The sequence below is a fragment of the Oryzias latipes genome, chromosome 6, assembly GCF_053564925.1.
Source record: "Oryzias latipes strain Hd-rR chromosome 6, Olatipes_Hd-rR_3.1".
Taxonomy (NCBI): Eukaryota; Metazoa; Chordata; class Actinopteri; order Beloniformes; family Adrianichthyidae; genus Oryzias; species Oryzias latipes.
In genome coordinates this window covers 11,294,842-11,314,937 of record NC_136242.1, presented here as the reverse complement: position 1 = coordinate 11,314,937, position 20,096 = coordinate 11,294,842, and the positions used below count along the sequence as shown (strand labels likewise).

General features: G+C 37.8%; 2 long non-coding RNA genes across 2 annotated transcripts in view; one reads left to right on the top strand and one right to left on the bottom strand.

Annotated features, from left to right (window-relative positions):
• Window positions 1-20,096, bottom strand: part of LOC144992425 (uncharacterized) — a 278,631-nt gene that overhangs the window by 90,732 nt on the left and 167,803 nt on the right. The gene's annotated exons all lie outside the window — the stretch shown is intronic.
• Window positions 13,200-16,340, top strand: LOC144992532 (uncharacterized). The gene is made up of 4 exons (XR_013656569.1): window positions 13,200-13,233; window positions 13,384-13,694; window positions 15,353-15,478; window positions 15,772-16,340. It is a non-coding gene; the product is annotated as an uncharacterized LOC144992532 (long non-coding RNA).

Genomic DNA, 20,096 nt, shown 5'->3' with positions numbered 1-20,096 from the left:
GCTCGGTTCACTGGACATTTTCAAAGGAATCGTCAAAACTAACCATGGTAAGTTGATGAAACTCATACATTTTATTGTTGAATAGTTGTGTTAAGTGTTGACATATAAGTTGTTTGTGGAGAATTTATTGAAATGAGTGAAAATACGGCATGAAAAATGCAGGCACCATATTTGATCATACGCCCTATTCACTAAAAACAAAATTTTACTTGGTATGTCTGTTTTTGGACATATGCCCTATGCATCTAACAAACCATATTAGTGCATTTTCTTTACAAATAAAGAAATACAACTTAGAATATTATGTTTTAATGTTGCCAAATGTTTTATATCACTATACAGTGATTCAGGGAGAATTTAAACACTGTTTTTAGATTATGAATAGTGATAAAGAGTGATTTTTGTCAGTTTATGATGTTATGACAGTTGTTTTATTGCATGTGTTTAATTTTTAGCTTCCATCAATTTTTTATGGCAAGAGGAGGGAGACTGCTGTTGTGCCAGTCCACCCTGACATTAGTGATGTTGATGAGGATCAAGATGATGATGTGTCAGACCCCGACTTCGCCCCACCCACCAACAACCAGGGCATTCCCAGACCCTCACACACAGTTGTGTGAGGGTCTATTCAACACTTTTGTTATTAGCACTTCTTGTTATTAGTACGTTTATGTTCTAAAAGTGATGTTCAAATGTTCAAATACATAATATGTGTTTTTCTTATATTTATATATATATGTATACTCATTGGAATTTGTTTTCCCACTCACGGGCAAGTGATCAAATATGGTAACTTCATTGGCATTGATTTTCTATATGAAAATAAAAAAATTTGAAAAATGTCACCAATGATATGAAGTCTTGTTATGTTCTCCAATAACACTCTAAGGTTGAATTTTAGAATTTTAGAGTATTTCATTGAGTGCCCAACAATGATAAAATTGTAAATATCATTTTTAACTGCCATACAGATGTAGTGGCCAAGAGTGTCACATTCAGAGTCTAATATGTAACCAGAAAAGTTGTTCTTAAGTGTGGTGACACCAGATGAACGTTCAGAACCATGAGATAACCAAATATCGTTGCCCCATTGTGATTTCCAAAAATTTGCATCAGTAGATGTGGAATGACTCTCTTGCAAAAAACAGAAATTTGTTTTAAATTGTTTAAAAAATAAAAATAGAGCTTTGCGCTTGAATGTTTACCTTAGTCCCCTGGTGTTGAGAGAAACGAGTGAAAAAGACACGTTTAATGAACTGATCTAACAAAGAAAGAATAGATTTACAGAAGAGAAGGGGACCGAGCACTGCACGACTCATACAAAAATAATGTAATAATCCTGACTAACTAAATAAAGATAGAATAACATCCAACCCGTTTTGGTTTAGAAAATAAAATAAAATAAAAAAAATGTGCAGCCAAAATAAGAAGAGGGCTATAAGTTTGTTTTTTGTTTTTTTCTTCTTCCTCTCTTCTTGTTCTTCTAAGAAATTAAGGTTTAAAATAAGGTTATAGCCCTAATCAGAAAATGATGTATGGACAGTAAACATCAACCAGTTTGTAATTAAGAAATAGTGTTAATAGTCTCACCGAAGCAGTCAGCTTTTAAATGTAGGATGAGCGTTTCTATGAAGGAGGGAGCACTTCTGTTCCATTGATGAAGCCACGGGCTCCAACGAAGTATGCCGACTTCCCCTCCTTGCGTGCTTTGTCTATTAATGGCCACAATTTGGCACGACGACTTCTGTCTTCCTGGGATAAATCTTCAGCGAATTTCAAGTGATTCTCTCGCAGGTAAGAGGACGTTTTGGCTGCTTTCCAGACAGCATCCCTGGAGACACGTGAGGTGAACTGTATGATGATGCCTCTCGGATTGGCGTTGCCTTGCTTCCTGGGTCCCAGTCGATGCACGGTGTCGATGACGTCAGGTAGCTTCTGTTTCTGTTCAGGTAAAACCGATTGGCAAATTTCTATCACCTTTCTTCGTGTGTCTTCTTTCTCAGTTTCCATGGCACCGTGTAGTTTGAGGTTCCATCTTCTGGAGTATCTTTCCAGATTAGACAGTCTCAGCTGGTGGTTATCCAGTTGGTCTTCGCCTCTTTTTACTTTTCTTTCAAGGTCATTCACTTTTTTCTTTACATCTTTCATTTCAGCATGCGTAAAGTCAATCGATTTTTTGAGACCTTCAATCTTCAGAGCATTTTCTTTCACCATACTTGAATTCTCTTTCACCATGATTTCCAGACTGTCCGATCTTCTGTTTATCAATGCTGAAAGATGGGATATGTCAAAATTAAAATTACAAAATTGATTAATTTTTATTGGAATAAGGCCAATAAAGAAAAATCTTTTTGCACCAATTGGGAACTTTTTAAATTTGAAACTTGTAAATTCTTAAGAAAATATGGAAGTCAAAATGCCAAATTAAGAAAAGCTGAAGAGGAAGAAGTGGTAAGCAAAATTATGTCTTATTATCAAAAAAGACCAGAAGAGGTTGAGGAGGATAAATTAACTTTAATTGACCTTCAAAACAAATTAGACCAAATATATCAACACAAAGCTGAAGGTGCCTTTGTTAGATCCAGGAAAAAATGGCTGGAGGAGGGAGAGCAAAACTCTGCCTACTTCTTTAGACTGGAAAAAAACAGATCAACAAACAACTTTATTAACCGCTTAAGTATCAATGACACTATTTCCAACAATCCGATACATTTTTCAAAATTTTGTGCTAATTTCTATTCTTATCTATACAGCTCAAGATACAATGAGGACATTTCCTCCTTATTTTTTAACAATATTCAAAACCTCCGAACTATTGACGAGGAGGACAGGAGTCAGTGCGACAGCCCTCTAACTCTGGAGGAAGTACTTAATTCCATCTTCGCGCTGAAGTCCAACAAATCTCCCGGCACAGATGGTTTATCTGCAGAATTTTACCAGGCATTCTCTAATAATTTAGCTCCGTTCCTACAACAAACTTTTTTAGAAAGTATAGAAAAAAATGCTCTCCCTTCAACACTTTCTCAAGGTCTAATAACTCTCATTCCAAAACCAAATAAAGACATACTCTTAATTGAAAACTGGAGACCCATTTGCTTGCTTAATTGTGATTATAAAATTATCGCTTTAATATTTGCTAATAGAATCAAAAAAGGTTTAGAGTTAATCATCGATGAAACGCAGTCAGGTTTCATGAAAAATAGGCATATCTCTAATAATATCAGATTGGTGCTAGATCTACTTGATTACTCTGATTTGGTGCCTGATGACAGCTTTATTCTTTTCCTAGACTTTTATAAAGCATTCGACACAATCGAACACCAATTTATTTTCAACTCATTAAAATTATTCGGCTTTGGAGATTTTTTCTGTAATGCTGTCAGAACTTTATATTCGAATGGTAACAGCTCTATAAAAATGAGACATGGCTCCACCCCTAGATTTGACCTAAAACGAGGCATTCGCCAAGGTTGCCCAATCTCACCATATCTGTTTCTTCTCTGCACTCAAATCCTATCAAACCACATTTGTTCTAGTAATGTGCAGGGCATTACCATAGCTGGCAAAGAGCTTATCATTAGCCAATTGGCTGATGACACTACACTCTTTTTAAAAAACTCAAGCCAGATTCCTCTAATCTTAGACGTAATTAATATTTTTTCTCAAACTTCTGGTTTAACATTAAACGTAAACAAATGTGAATTACTAGCTATCAAAGACTGCTCAGTTGATGTTATCTGCACGATCCCTGTTAAACAAGAAATTAAGTACTTGGGTATTTTAATTAATAAAAATCAAAAACAAAGATGTTCATCTAACTTTACTCCAATCATACAGAAAACCAAAAAGAAGCTTAATCAATGGCTACAAAGGGACTTATCCTTAAGAGGTAGAGTACTGCTAACCAAAGCAGAAGGAATCTCCCGTCTAACTTATGTTGCCATCTGCTTACACCTTGACAACAACATTTGTAAAGAAATTGATTGCACACTTCTTAATTTTATCTTGAAAAATCGAACACATTACATAAGAAAATCTGTCTTTATGAATGACTATGAATCAGGTGGACTTAACTTTCTAGACTTTAACTCTCTCAATAATACTTTTAAAATTAATTGGGCCAAAAAATTTTTGAAAAACCCCACCTCTATCTGGAACATCATACCTTTTCAGATTTTCTCCCGTTTTGGAGGCTTTAAATTTATTTTAAATTGTCACTATAATGTTGAGAAACTCCCCACAAAACTCTCATCCTTCCATAAGCAGGTTCTCTTAGCATGGAACCTTATTTACAAACATAATTTTTCTCCACACAAGTACATCATCTGGAACAACAGAGATATTTTATACAAAAATACATCGCTCTATTTAGAGACCTGGATCCAGAATGGGATCCTACTGGTGGCTCAACTATTTAATAAGGAGGGGCAGCTGTTGAACTATAACGAATTCCTATCACAGTATAATTTACATATTACTTTACAAGAGTTTTCAATGGTGCAGAAGGCTATCCCCTCAGGAATAGTAATGTTATTTAAGAACACTGATAATTTGATACCTAATCAAAATACAATATCCAACGCGGATGAATCAGCGGTAGGAAAAATATGCTTCTCTTATGGGCGTACTACTAATTTAAAAATACGCAGATTATTTCAAAAGATTTATACCTCTCCCCCGTATATTTTAAATTATTGGAATCAATTTGTTCCAGATATCAATTGGAAAGCAGTCTGGACGATCCCTCATAAGTATTTAATAATAAATAAGGTAAAAGAAGTATCCTTTAAAATTCTCCATAAAATTTACCCTGCCAAACATTACATGATAAAATTTAAAAAAGATATTAATACTGATTGTAGTTTCTGTGGAGATCACCCAGAAACAGTAACTCATCTTTTCTGGCATTGTTTGTCCACACGGAGATTTTGGAAGGAGTTCAGTAGATTCATCATTATTCATGTTTTCAAAGATTTCTCCCTGAAATGGGAAAATGTATTACTTTGTTTTTTCAGGAACCCCAAAAAACAAAAGTTTTTTTTTTATAATTAATTTATTAATTCTTCTGGCAAAATTCTACATACATAAATGTAAATTTACTAATAAAACACCATACTTCCCACAATTCATTAAAGATGTAACTTTTTACATAAAATCAATATCCTTTTCCTCCAACAAAAAGGCTCTCAGAACTATTGAAATTTGTAACTCTCTGCATATATTTAATGAATTGACTCCCCTGGCTGTTTAACATTATTTGTGTTGTATATTGATTGTATGTTGTATACTGCATTGATTGTTCTTCATGTTGTATACTTGCATTTGTTAAATAAAGTTATATAAAAAATAAAAAAAAATAATATAGAGGCTTCAGGCGAATAGAGGAGCAGAAGTTTCCGCGAAGCGCAAGCTCTACCGACCTCTAACGGCTACCCGATCGGTCTGTGCGCGTGGGCAAACATTACGTCACTTCCTCTATGTGGGCACCATCGCGAGTTAAATTATTTGATTTATGTTCACTACTACTCTTCTACTATAATTGTTGTTTGGACTTATATGTGTTTTATATTTGCAATTGTTTCTTTATTGTGCAACTGAATGTGAATTTCTGTAAATAAAAAAATGTACAATAAATTTTATTGGTAAAAATAAATAAAAATACCATTATTCTAATGGATTACTAAAAAAAAAAAAAAAAATTAAACCTGCTTCCTGGAATACCCCTCTGGGCTTCAGCCATTTTGTAAACAATGTTGTGGGGACCTGGGACTTAGCCCCGCCCATGGCCACTAAGACTCATGGGAAGTGTTGATTCCCACACCTTGAGTTGGGGAGCTGTGAAGAGAAGTGACGATTATGTCAACTACCCCTGGCTGCAGCCTGCAGAATTGCACAACATAGTGGAATGCTGGAACACTGAGGAATGTGAACATGCTGTGGAATGTTAACCCCGCCCATGCTGAGCCCGTCTTCTTCTTTGGTTTTACAAGTTTCCATGTCCAATATTGCCACCTACCGGTTTTTAAGGAGTTTTTCCTTACCGTGAAGGGGGGTCTAAGGGCAGGAATATCAGTTTAGTTTAGTCTTTTTTGTTAAAGTTTAGTATTATCCTAATGCATTCTTTGTATTCATGATCCCTTTTTCATTGTATGTTTACCTTACAATTACCGGTATGAAGCCCATTGAGACGTCTGTAGTTCAAATTTGCGCTAAATAAAAAAAAATATTTAATTGAATTAGAGAATTTATAAAGTGATTGCTGTCTTCTTATGCCTTTTGCAAGTTTCCATGTGCATGTATTAGGGAGTTAATAAATTTTGTCTGGCCTCACTTACTCAAAAAAATAACTCATTGGATGAACTCAATTTAATTGTGGGCAGAATTTCCATCCAATAAATATAAGTAACCCCACCTCAAAGAAAATTCTTCCATGTAACGAAATATAATTGAGTTAGTCGAACTCAATTTTATCAAGAAAGGCAAGGGAAAAAAACACACAACAGCAGTTTGAAGCTAGCCTCAAACTCAGAACCTCTGTATGTTGAACCTGCTAGCTAATCCACTGAGCTAACACTTTTCTGACGACAAAAAGCCGCCGGTATGAACAAATAGATTCATTATTAACATAGATGAGGCTCGTCGTGTATCGTCTTATTGGGAGAAGCCGAGTTGAAACGATTTCATGCCACAGTTCGTTTTTCACGTGGAAAAAACGAACGAAAGTTTTCACTTTTGAAAAGTCGAAGGATTTGAAGGACCAAAAGTCATACCAGGCATTAGACGAAGGAGTTGAACATTTTAATAGTTGACTGGTTAAAAAAGGTGAAGAATTGTAGCCGTAAGACGGCAAAAAGAAGAAATAAAGAGAAACAGGAAAACAGCATTCAACAGCATGCCCCTTACTTGAACTCAATTATTTTGGATTACTGGAGTTATGGGTGAAACTATTAATACATTTTGTGTTAGGTCAATTAAATGTAGATACATTCTTTTAAAACAAATATTTTTAAATAAAACAAACAGAATTTTATTGTGTTACATGAAAGAGGGGCTTGAATCATCTTTTTGAGTGAAACATTGCACCATTCAAATTTTCCTCCCCTCTGTTCTCTTTCTTCCTCATACAATTCACAATGACACAAAATGTGCTCCACTGATTCTTCCCCTTTCCTGCAATCACAACAGCACTGACGAAGGAGAATCAAATGCACGTGCTCAATGTGGGCGGGGTTAACATTCCACAGCTGACGGGCTCAATGTGGGCGGGGTTAACATTCCACAGCGTGTTCACATTCCTCAGCGTTCCAGCATTCCACTATGTTGACCAATTCTGCAGGCTGCAGCCAGGGCTTACTCGATTATGTTGTTACAGTTCTCAGTATATTTTCTAAACTGATTGATGGAAGAGCTGGAATGAAGTGTGAGGTAGTTTGAGCTCTATCCACTTCTTCCACACTGACGTTGTTGCTGTCAGACAACTCAAAGTCTGCTTTAACTATCGGTTAAATAATGCAGGTACCCCTACAGTTAACAGAAAAGATAAGTCTTATAAGAAGCATTACAATTGTGAGCATTTTGATTGACTTAGATACTGTTTTATTTTGTTCTACTTGGGGTAAAACATTGATTTTTCTTCGGGTAAAATATTTTTTTTCTGAAGTGAAATGTTGACTGTACGGCTTTTTTTATCGTGAAATCAACAACGAAAATACGTTTTTACCGTAAAAATGAAAAAATTACCGTATTTTTACAGTACTTTTCCGGCAACCCCAGCTGCCGGCGTTTTACTGTAAAAACTACTTTTTTTTTTAACAGTGTACCCCTCTACTCCCCGGGATACTCTCCTCTCTGCAGCAGGGCATGGAGTGTCTGAACAGCTTGAGTGTGTCTGGTTACAACTGCAGCTTGTGGCTGCCAACCCCAGGCCTCGGTGCCCCAGCTCCTGCCAGTGGGCTTCAGGCTTCAGAGCTCGGACACTCTTCTTCTTGGCCTCTGCTGCGGCCAACAGAGAGCAACGTCAACCCCTCACTTTTCCATGGTCATTGGACTTAAGACCTGCAGAGAGGTGCCACACAGTTCCCAAGGACCTGTGCTGTGCTGGTTTGCTCCTGTTTTTACCTTTTGGTTTTATGGTGTGTGTGTGTGTTGGTGTATGAGTGAGGGTGGGCATGGTTTGTTTATGATGATCTTAAACAGGGGTGTCAAACTCATTTTCACTTTTTTAGGGCCCAGTGCAGGGACGGAGCATGTCGGGCGACAAACCAGGTGGAGGCTCAATTGGGCCGTGTGTGGATGTAGTGTATTTTTTTTTTCATGTGTGTGCATGCCACAGAGTGGGGTGTTTCTTTTGTTTTTTGTTTTATTTCGTTGCCAATCTCCTCTACGTGGGTCGGCCCAGTGCTCCGTTGGTAAGCCTTGGCCCTCAAAGGGTCTCCTCCCATTTCTCCCATCCCAGTGTGATTGAGTCCCTTGTTTTTAATACATTTTAGTGTAAATAAAATTACTTTTAACTGGTGCCACCCAGGATGGCGTTGTTGCTTTTTGTCTGCTACTAACACTTGCCACATTAACCACACAGAACAGAACTATTGTTTCGTGTCTGACCGTGGCCCCCAGTTTACCTCTCGTGTGTGGCGAGAACTGTATAAGTGTCTAGACATTAAATGGTAAATGGCGTATACTTATATAACGCTTTTCTACATTCTTCGAAGGCCCAAAGCGCTTTACTGTCGTAGTCCCATTCACACACCCATTAACATACTGGTGGAGGCTCCGCTCCGAAAATTGCAAAGAGGGGAATGCATTTTCATTTTCATATCGAATGTGCGAAGTTACAACAGCTGCCCCTCAATCATTCATTTCCCGCCGGGAAATGAATGATTGAATGATAAATGATTACGGTAAAAGTTTCTTACAACATAATGGCCAAAGGACAAGATTTTATTTGGGCATGCCTTGATACAAAGAGAAACATTTTACTTGTGTAAAATTATTTTACTTTCAGTTAATCTAAAACCACTTTTTTCCATCCACACCTTAGGGTAAAAGGTCAAGGTGGGAGTGGTGGGGATTTTGCCTAAAAAGAAAACCCCCAAAAGATTCTTCTTCTGAAAAAAAAAAAACATTTGGGAAAGTAATAGGAGGGTAAGATGGTTTAGAGAAAATGGAAGAATGACACTGACACTTTACCTCTTTATTCATGTGTGTTGGAATAAGCATAAAGAAGAAATAAAACAAGGCTATTTGGATGTTTAGAAAGATACAGTTTGGAGGGTGATTTTTGCTCTATTTGTATCATGTAAACAAAGCTGCTGTTTGCAAATCAAACAGAAATGGGTTCACTTAATTATTTTATGTCTATGTTCAGCTACAAATGAAAAAGCTTATTTATTGCTGATATTGAATTGTATTTCAGTCATCTTCCAATCTGTTTTATACCTTTAGGGTTACGGGGCAGCCAGAGCCTATCCCGGCCACTTGCGGGCAGGGGACATCCTGGACAGGTGACCAGTCTGAAAAATTAGAGACCAATTTCTGGATGGTGGGAAGAAGCCATGAAAACTAACGTATGCAACATGCAAGAAAATGCAAACTCCACACAGAAAGGTCCCCCATTGGTGTTCTGGTTAAGGAACACAGCTGAGAACTCGGGGCCTCCTAACTCAGAGGCAAGAGCACTAACCGCTGCTCCTTACTTGCGCCTTACTGAATGTTGAGTCCGTCTCATCAGAATGCCATTTTCTGTGAAATATGTCACATTTGGAATTTGTATCGCTCCGTTAGCCACAGCAGAAGAAAAACTAGCAGCAAGTGTAGGATCGTTTTGCTCCGCGGTTATCAGCATGACTCTGGTAACAAAGTCATGTTGTTATTCAGGCAATCGGACTCAGTGTCACTTCTAATCATAGACTCATGGTTTTGGGGTGACTGAAGAGTCTCACTTTCATCAAGGTTAGCCATAAAAGACTCAGACAACTCTATTGTATAACCCATTTAACAACCCTGTCCACGTGCGACAGCGAATACAGAAAACACATTTGGCACAGAGGAAGCAAAAGTACTAGACGCAACAGAAGGTTTTTCAACAACTTCTGGTAATGGAAAAACCTGCCCACCAGCTTAGTTATTTCCCAGAATGAATGAAACACCACTAATTGGTAACCGTGAACGAACGGCTACTTTAGCACTTCCTGTAACCAGTGGAGAATGTAAATGGACTTCATGTAATGGCACTCGCAGAACCCTCATTTTTATACCCCAAACTAATTAGTCAGATCCAAATTAAGTTTCTTCTGACAATGGCAAGGCGGTCTCCAACATAAATGACTGATAAGCACAGGTGTCTCTAAAAACAGTAACTGGTACTTTATCTTTGTCCTCCCCTGTCAAAGAAACATTACCATGAGAAATAAATGGGGAAAAATTGGGTTCCACACCAGTCTCCGGATTTTTTCCAAAAGAGCTTTTCTCAACCAAAAATGAACAAAACCCACACCAGTAGGAGTCATAGTTTTTTGTCAGTTTTCTTTCTAAGAATAGGGCATGTTGCAACCAGAGGTTTATGACAATAAAAACATTCACCGTTGCTAACAACAGAGGTGGACGTGCATTTATGCGCTGCTTTTGAAGAGATCTTTTGTTCGTTATTTGAACTACAATTTATTGTAGATAGATATTTACAATTAAGTTATGAGTATCCCTAAATCCAGTTTGAGATATCCATGTCATTTTGCCTAGTCAAAACTTAATTTAAGATATCTGAAAAGGACCATGTAGATATTTTGAATTGACTTGAATTAAAGATATCTTGAACTGGAGTTATGACTGGTCAGAATCAAATTGTAGATATCTCAAACTGGAATTACAGATATCTGCAATTCAGTTACAGATATCCGTAATTCATTAAGTGGATATCTGCAACTGAATTGTAGTTATCTGTAATTATAAACCCCATACAAATGAATGGTGAAAGTAATGTCATTTGTCCTAGAAAGAAAATCTTTGAGGATATCTGAAATTGCAATTATGGATAGGAAGAATGTAGTTGCGGATATCTGAAATGTTCATTTTGTCTAGACAGAACTGAAACACAGATATCTCCAACACACAGTTTTAAATGTTAAAACGGCTTTCCATATGCTCCTGCTCCTTCCTCTTACACACCCGGCGCGCTGACACACATACACTCATTCTACAACACCTATACAGTTAGTTCATTAGTTAGATAGTACACTGTCAGAAAAAAGGGTACGGTTGGGGTACGTTTGTGAACACTTAGGGTACAAATGGTGAATTTGTACCCTAAGTGAGTCATAATTACACCTTAGGGTACTCATATGTACCATTTAAGGATAAAAAAGATACAAATATGTTTCCAACCATCAGAGGGCCCATATTTGGACCCTTTATTCCACAAACAAAGGTACAATCACTTGTGTGACAAAAGTAGTAATTCAAAGTGTATGAAACGTCACCCAAAATCATTTAATACGTTGTTGGTTATTTGGAAAAGATGCACAAAATAACCAAATATATTTAAGAGACCACACATCTTTTATGACTAGTTCTGAACAGTACACAAGCACATTATATTTTATTGATTGTGCAGAGCATCAAGATAATAACTTTTAAACATGTATTAGTGTGAGCCTGTTTTTTTTTTACTTACTTACTTAGAGCTGTTTTAAGTTTAGCCTTTAATTTAGAGCAAAAGCACAATGTAGACAAAATTATTTGATGTTTTTAACCTTATATGGTGTACTTTAACTTGGCCTAAGTTCAATTTAAATTTCTAGTATTTGAGCTGTTAATTTAAGTTATTTTTTTCTAATCATACATTCTCATAAAAAGTAAATTTTTCTGTTACTACGTTACATTAAGTGTACATATTAGTACCTTTTAGCTTTTGTACCTACACAGGAAAAATGAGAGAGTACTTTTTTCGGAGTTACCATCAGTAATTTTTATTTAAGTAGGTATAAAAACGTAGAGGAAATATGTTGGAGTAAACCAGCGAGACCACGCCCACTCTACTTTCTCAAGTTTCGTTTCTTCCGCCATTTTGTTATCCCGCAGCGGCCGGAGGAAGATAGAGGCTGTGACTGAGGTAAGTCTGCTAATTGCTCAAAAATAAGTTGGAAACTTGTTTTAAGCAGGTTCGGTTATTTTATCTGTAAGGAATAACTTTTGTGTAGTGGAATGCTGCCATTCCACCGTGTATGTGCCTGTGAGGAGATTGCAAACTACGAGCAGGAGTTTGCTAACGGTTAGCCTCAGCCGTTTGAAGTTCAGCTAAATGCAGCCATTAAATAAATTAAGCTGTTGTTTTTATTGGTGTTGTACCGCGTTCCGTTAAATACATTGAAATATATACATTTTTTCACTAGATAATTCTGTCGCCGTTTTACCGATGTACGCTGGCGTTGATGCAGCGGTTGTTGTTGCCGCCACCCCCCCCCCTTTTTTTTTTTTTCTTTCTGTCTTTCTTAGTAAGGAAGCCAGCTACTTTTGAAACGACCAGCTCCATAATTCCTACTGATATTTATCAGGTCCGTCGAATTCAATGCGTTAATCATTTTAATCTGTAATGTGTAGGAGTCCAATAACGTGTTTTTTTTTTTTACACCGCAGTATGGCAGTCCTTCCCATTTATATGTCAGCCTGCCTTAGCTGCTGTGCGCGCGCAGCCACCATTTGTCGAATGCAAGACAGTGACAGAGACTGTTTAAGTTGTCATGATCGCTCATTGTTGGTCAAGCGAAGTTTACACTGTGTTGTTGATTTTGATCATTCTCCTGCAGAGATTATTTTTTTTAAATGGAGGTCCGTGATTCCAGATACTCGTCACGATTTCCTATACCAAAAACTCATCTATAAACCAGGAAAAAATATTTTTTTTTAATTAACTTCCAAAAAATAAATCTGCAGGCCCTTAGAAGCCAGTGCATTGTCGTCAGTGTTTTTTTTTTTAGCAATTCTGCAAATTCTGCAACATTGCTGTGGCAGCTAGGGTAAACTATATATTTCCCATTACTATTTTAAAATGTATTAATTTATTTGGAACAGGGCTTAGATCTGAATAAATGCTGTGTTGGTACCTTTTGGTGTTGTAATGTTTTTTGTTTTTTGTAATATATATATTTTTTTCCCCACCAGGAAAGATGCAAGCTGTGCGTGAACATGTCGAACGCCAAAAAAAAGGTCAGCTGACCTTCAAATCCTTTTGGGAATGCGGTGAGTGGAAACATCACAATTTCCAGCATTTTCCTTTACAGGAATCAGTCAACTTTGTGGATAAACTGTCAGCTGTGATGCAAACAGATTTTTTTAATTTAAAGATAATTTCTGTGCTGTATTCTAAACATAATTTTGCTGTGTTCACAGCTGCCAAATAGTTCAACATCCCAACCTTGGACTTGAAAGTGTTTGATGACTCAAAGACAGAAGTTGATGAGGAGGTTTTTGATCTCCTGTTGAAAAACCCAAACCTTGGTGTGTTGGAAATTTGTCTGGCCGAAGATACAAATCCAGAAGGTGAAGTTTTTCTTTTAAATTGTAATTTATCTATTTTGTTTTGAATGGTTTTGGGTAAATTCCCCTTTGATGCCTGAATTTATTTCCAAGGTAAATAATCTGTGTTTTTGCTTTCAAGTCCTACAACAAGACGAAGAGTTGAAGACACCTCTCTTGCCAAAGTAAGTAAATAATCTTTTCACAAAGTCATTTCAAGCATCCAAAGTCAGGCTGTCTTTCCAATTCAGTTTAGTTGTCAAACAGTGCAGTAAGGCAGGTCATCCAAACTAGTTTAAAGTTTTCTAGGGAAACAGCAGATTGCACCGAATAAGTCACAACACATTGAATACATTCTGGAATACTGTCCTCATCATACAAACATATAATTCATCTGTATTTCCTTCAACAAAGCTCTGCATAATTAAAAAGATATTGACTATACGGGCGACAGTGGCTCAGGTGGTTGAGCGGGTCGTCCAATGACCGAAGGGTTGGCGGTTCGATCCCCGTTACCACCAGCCAAAAAAATGTCGTCGTGTCCTTGGGCAAGACATTTCAACCTCCTTGCCTCCAGTGTGGCTCCACTGGTGTGTGAATGCGCATGAATGATCCCGGTGATGGTCAGAGGGGCCGTAGGCGCGAACTGGCAGCCACGCCTCTGTCAGTCTGCCCCAGGGCAGCAGTGGCTACAACAGTAGCTTACCGTCACCAAGTATGAATGAGGAGTGAATGAATAATGGACACAATGTAAGCACTTTGAGTGACTTGAAAAGCGCAGATAAATCCAATCCATTATTATTATTATACAAAGACAGACATTGATTATGCAGTTTTTGAGGGGGAAAAATGTTTTCTGGGACATGGTTTCTGCAGTTAAATTGGAATTCACCTTCAAGTTCTTGACAGGACTGTTTTGCAGAGTTAACCGGCCTTAACTTCCCATCATGCCATTGTTTACGCTCCCGTTACCTTACAGTCCCTCACAACCCCCAAGCAACAGAATTGGCGTGCAATATTGGAGCTATCCAGCCTTATAGATGTGAGCCAGATGCCAACTCAGACGAGAAGAATGAAGACAAGCGGAGCAGGGAGCTTGTGGCCTGCCAAATGTAGCTTGTACGTAACAACTACAAGCTTTCTCAAATTACATATTTTCATCTGCTCCTGATTCATCCCAATTTGAGAAAATAAATATTCAGAAACACAGTTTTATTCTTAAATCTTATAACAAAATGTCATCATAAAAATGCTACATTTTAAAAAATAACTTTCATTGGAGTGGGTCCCCCATTTTTAACATGTCGCAGTATTTTTCTCATGATGGGCACGTTTAAAACTGCACATTTGATTATTCACTCAAATTGGGATGAATCAGGAACAGACAAAATAAATGCAGTTTGAGGAAGGTCTCTATTGTGACGCACCACATGAAATGAAGTGGGTCAGAGTCCCTCTGCTCTGCTCTATTCTGATGCGTCCACTTGCAGACAAACAGATCCATTAACATCTTCATCATACTTGCCTGAGCTTGATCTACACTATGGCCGGAAAGCTTCAATATTGCTCACCATTTTGGTTTCACCACTAATGTTAGTTTTAGGTTGGAAGGACTGTAAGGTAGAGGGAGAGGGCGTAAACGAAGGGATGATCGGACATCAGCAGAGGGTAACTACTGTGTCAATAGCCCCGCCTACAACTCAGAAGTTAAATTCTGATCAACTCCAAACCACTCTGCACAAACTGTCTTTAAACATCATCTCAAAGTGCTTTAACCCCAGTAATCAGTGCTTGCAGTTATATTTTTCATTATTAATATGGACTTTTAAATTTGATCCAATAGGTGGTTGCTGTCATTGGTGAGGATGCATCATCCGTTGAAGGTCATGTGAATGTCCTGCATATCCAGTACAGCAAAGTGCGAGAGGATATACTAAAGAAGTACCCTTTCTTGAAGACAACCTCAGGGGTCAGTGACATTTTAAATCAGTTCTCAGCTTAAAATACATTTTGAATGTCAATATAAGCTGAGACATCTGCTAAAATGAACATTAACAGCTTTAACTCAATTGTAAAAACATTGTAATTTTCTAAACCCATATATAAATATATAGTCATTCAAGCCAAGTAATATTTATACAATGAGATCACTAAAGGGAAATGGCAATGAAAGAGGCAACAAAGAATATTAGGATGTTTTATGTCTTTTGTTTGTTTTAGTTAAAGTGAATGATTAATTTTCTAATTTTTTTCAATTTTCAGTTGTTTGATGATGTTGACCGAATGCATCCATCACCTGTCAGTTTAAGCCAGCGCTTCAAGGAGGGCGTTTACCAGTATTGTGCCAAAGGTGCTTGAGCTTGTTCAAAGAAAAGCTCCATTAGCCAAAGTCTCCAAAGAAGCAAGAGAAGAGAAGAGATGCTTGCAGAGGATCTACTAGGTATTGACATAAACGTAATCTTTAGTGTGTTTTATAGTTCTTCTTTTTAGAATTCGTATCAATAATATCTTATCACATTTATGCATTTTATTATTTAAATTATGCATTTAAACTTGGTTATAAGTTTACTTTTTTATTATCTATTTTTAGAAAATGTAGAATGCAGTAAAAAGATGTGCTTAAAATGAGGTCTAGTGCTTCTTTTGTTAATGTCACAAGTTTTATTTCATGGTTTAAAAATGGTAACTGAAGTGCTATGTTCTGTTTACAATTGATCAAATGTTAAGGTTATAGTTACAATGAATGCAATGTGAACTGAAGGAAAAATATAGATTTTTCATTATTGTAAAATTGCTAATAATTGTAAATATATGCATCCTGTTGTGACACTGTGGAGCTTAAAACATTCATACTGTAAAATGTCAGAATTGTAATTGTTTTGAATGTTTAATAAATGTGATAAACAGTATACTGGTCTTTTAATGTGCTGTATCTGGTACAAATTTGCCATCAAAGGGTACAAACGGCTTGTCACTGGGGCAGTACCCTTAAAAGAACAAAGTTGTACCTTTTTTAAAGGTACATTATGGTACCATAGCACTATAAGGTACAATTTAGTCCACAGAGGTACATATTTGCCTTTGAAAGGTACATACTGAAAGGGTACAGATACGCACCTATATGAAAGGGTACAACATTTGTACCCTTGAGGGTACTGCCCCAGTGAAAAGCCATTGTACCTCTAAAGGTACAAATTTTGCACATTTTTTCGGACAGTGTAGTTAGTTGTTACTGTTATCTGTTAATAGAGAATAGTGCGTTGTAAGTATTACTTGTACCGGTATTGATTTTGCGACGCGGCTGCCGGGGGATTTTGGGTTGGGGGGGTGTAAATCGCAACACCGCAACTCCTGCTGCTTCATCAGCTCTATTCCAAACAGTGCCTGTGACGCCGCAGTAACACGGCAGCAATATGGAAGTAGGAGCACTAACTGATTGAAAAAAAACATACAAAAGTCACTGAGAGCAGCAGTAACTTATAAGCACGCGCCTCTGAGCGGAACGCGTCTCCTGTGCACTGAAACCATGGATTCTTCCTCCTCAGTGTGGGATTGGAATAGCGTCAGATATTCTTCGCCGCACACATAGCACGAACAGACCCTCATCATGGAAAATGCCAGAAGAAATGCATACAGTATATATGGATATAGTTTTCTCTGAAAGGCTTAAGAGTGGCATGACAAAACAAAATCATGTGTACTGTTTTAATATTGATTTAAATATGTTTTTTTATTTTTTATTTTAAAAGCTTAAAGAAAGTTTGGCTTTTTTTCTTTTCTTTCAGGGACCCTTGTTATTAATACAAGTCTCGAACCAGAATTTTCTTTTAGAATTCTAGGCCTTTTCGGGGACTCGAACCCCTACACATACGTGTGCTTCATTTTTTTAGGTTACAGGACTCAAACCTATACCTTTTTTCAGAATTCTAGCACTTTTGGGGGACTTGAACCCAAACATAAGTGCTTTCAGTGCTGTCAGTCTAAAGCAGTCTGAAGCAACGGACTATTTTTTCTGCAGTTCCATATTACGCCACAAGGAGGCAGTGTTGAACTTAGCTACCAATACAAAATAACTCAGGTGTATTTGCAATTGTTTTTAAGTCTGATAAATGGGTTGACATTAAGATTGAGGCATTGAAATTTTGTCTGTTCCTGTTTTTGAATTTAATCAGACATTGGTCAAGTCAGGCTTTGCTTATACCCTGATAAATATTTTTTTGTGATTGTTTAATTACACCTTCATGTTAAGTCTAAAGGAAATTTTACCCAGGTTTTTTTGTTTGTAATTCTGTATTAATTTGAAGTGATTTTTTGTGACTACACTATGGAAAGGGATGTGAATTTTGGCAGATGGAGAGGTTCAGTAACATCCACTGCTCTTCCCAATGTTGGCAGGGGTAAAGGCACGTTTTTTTTCTTTCTCCTCATTTTTCCACCCCTGGGTCTGGTTTTAGAAACCTAGTGAGAGAGAATGGTGCCTCTGAAAGGGTTTCACGTGATGGGCATCACACTCAGGGTTTGCAGGCAGCAGAGGCACCTGACAGTCATTTGCTTGGGATAGCCACTCAGATAGGACTCTCCATAGGTCAGACTATTGCCTCTTGCATTGACTCTCATTTGGTATCTAGAACAGTTGGATCTGCTAACAAAACACCGTCTGACCCATCATTATTGAATGCTGTGATTAGATCTGAAACTAAAGAGTCTGTCAGTTTTAAAGAGGAAGGGTATGATGAACAGAATGTTCAAGAGTGGGAGGGGCTTATGAGGACATACCTTAAAAAAATGGTATTCCAACTGCAGACCAAGCAGAAGTGCTGAGTAAGTTCAGTGAGAGGGCACGAGAAGTGGTAAGAGTCTATCTGAATTTTATGCTAGATGGCCAAAGTCAGGTGAAACTCCCTTTGACTACTGGTTAAGATTGAACAGAGCAATGGAAGTGACAGAGGACTGTCTTCGGAGGCTAAAAACGACATTTGATTGTCTGCCTCTAGACCTGATTGTCATGTTCATACATCACTGTCCCAATCCTGAACTCTTGCTAATATTTAAATGTAAACCATAAATTCGGTGAGTGAACGAGGAACTTGTTGAACACAGCAATGACCATAAACGCATATCACAGACTGGACTACTCACTCCTATAATCTAGCAGCAACAAGATGTTAACACCTGTGTGAAGCATGTTGCTCCACCAGTTGCTCAGGCACAGTTGCTTGCAATGCACTGAGCTGAGGAGTCCACAGACCGCCTTGACTGGTTCATTGTCACGTTGGAGTGTGTGTTAGCTCACCATCCACAGAAAAATAAGAGTCCCAGCAGAGGGGAGGGGCAGTCTTGCCAGAGCCTGACATTCAAACCCAAATCAAATGTTGTCTGTGCCGTTTGTAGGGATGGAGGTCACACAACCTATTTATAACTGCAGAGCAAATCAGTTGTGTTTTTTTGTTACTCCCCCCGATCACACACGCCTTCAGTGCTCCATAGCCCCAGCTACCAAAACAAATGAAAATAAGCCTTTCAGGTAGGGAAGGCTAGTGAGCGTGAAGGACCCAAAATTCAGATACGGTAGGCACACAGTTCCAAAGCAAGGGGGTTTATTCTTAACAAAAGGCCCTGCAGAGCAGAGTACAAAACCAAAGCTAAACTCACTGTGGGCAAAACATGAACACGTGGCAGAAGGGAGTCAGGGAAGAGACGTTAGAGACCTTAATGGACCAGCACAAGAGGAAGGCAGAGACAAGACTTAAATTCAAATAGCACTGACAAGACACAGGTGAACAAGATCAGGAGAGATTGGGACTAAGGAAATAAAACTCAAAAGCATGACAAAACAGGAACCCTTTCAAAATTAAACAGGAAAAAGAACTCAAACATGACAGAACAAAATAGAAAGCAAGAGCCAATACGAAGAAACCCAAACCATGACAAAACCTGCAACTCAGAGGGAAGAAACTAGCTGGCCTGCATTTAAAGGTGGTGGATGTAAGGCCTGATTTTATTCCCCCATTTACCACTAATCATAATTTACAGTCTATTTATCAGAGTGTGTGTGAGGAAAGAGATATTGGGCATTAACCAGTCCTCGAAAATATGCTGACCTTGCGAACTTGCGATGAACTGTTTTATGAGATTGTGACATTGAGTGGCCGGATATCAGTCAGAGCTATGATTGATAGTGGATCAATGGCTTGTACTCTGAGCTCCATTGTCATTCCTCAGTTACTACAGTGATCTGCATTTTTAAAAATCCCATCTTGGAGCCTACAGAACAATACTAGTTGGCATGTGTGATCTAGAGATGGAGGTTTATGGTTGCAAAGTTATGGTGCCAACATTAGTGATTGATGGTCAGAGTGATGATCTCATTCTCACCAGTAATTTGCTGAGGTAACTGATTAATCAATTGAAACTGAACCAAGGCAATCAGAACTATGATTCTCAACCAACCTCTGAGCAGAGCAAGTCCAAGAATATGTTTTTTTAGTTTGATGGCCAGAGTGGAACGGTGTATGGAGAGTCTGCCTGAAAAACTAGCCATTGGCAAAACAAAGACTGCTGTTACACTTGAAGCCATGACTGAGATT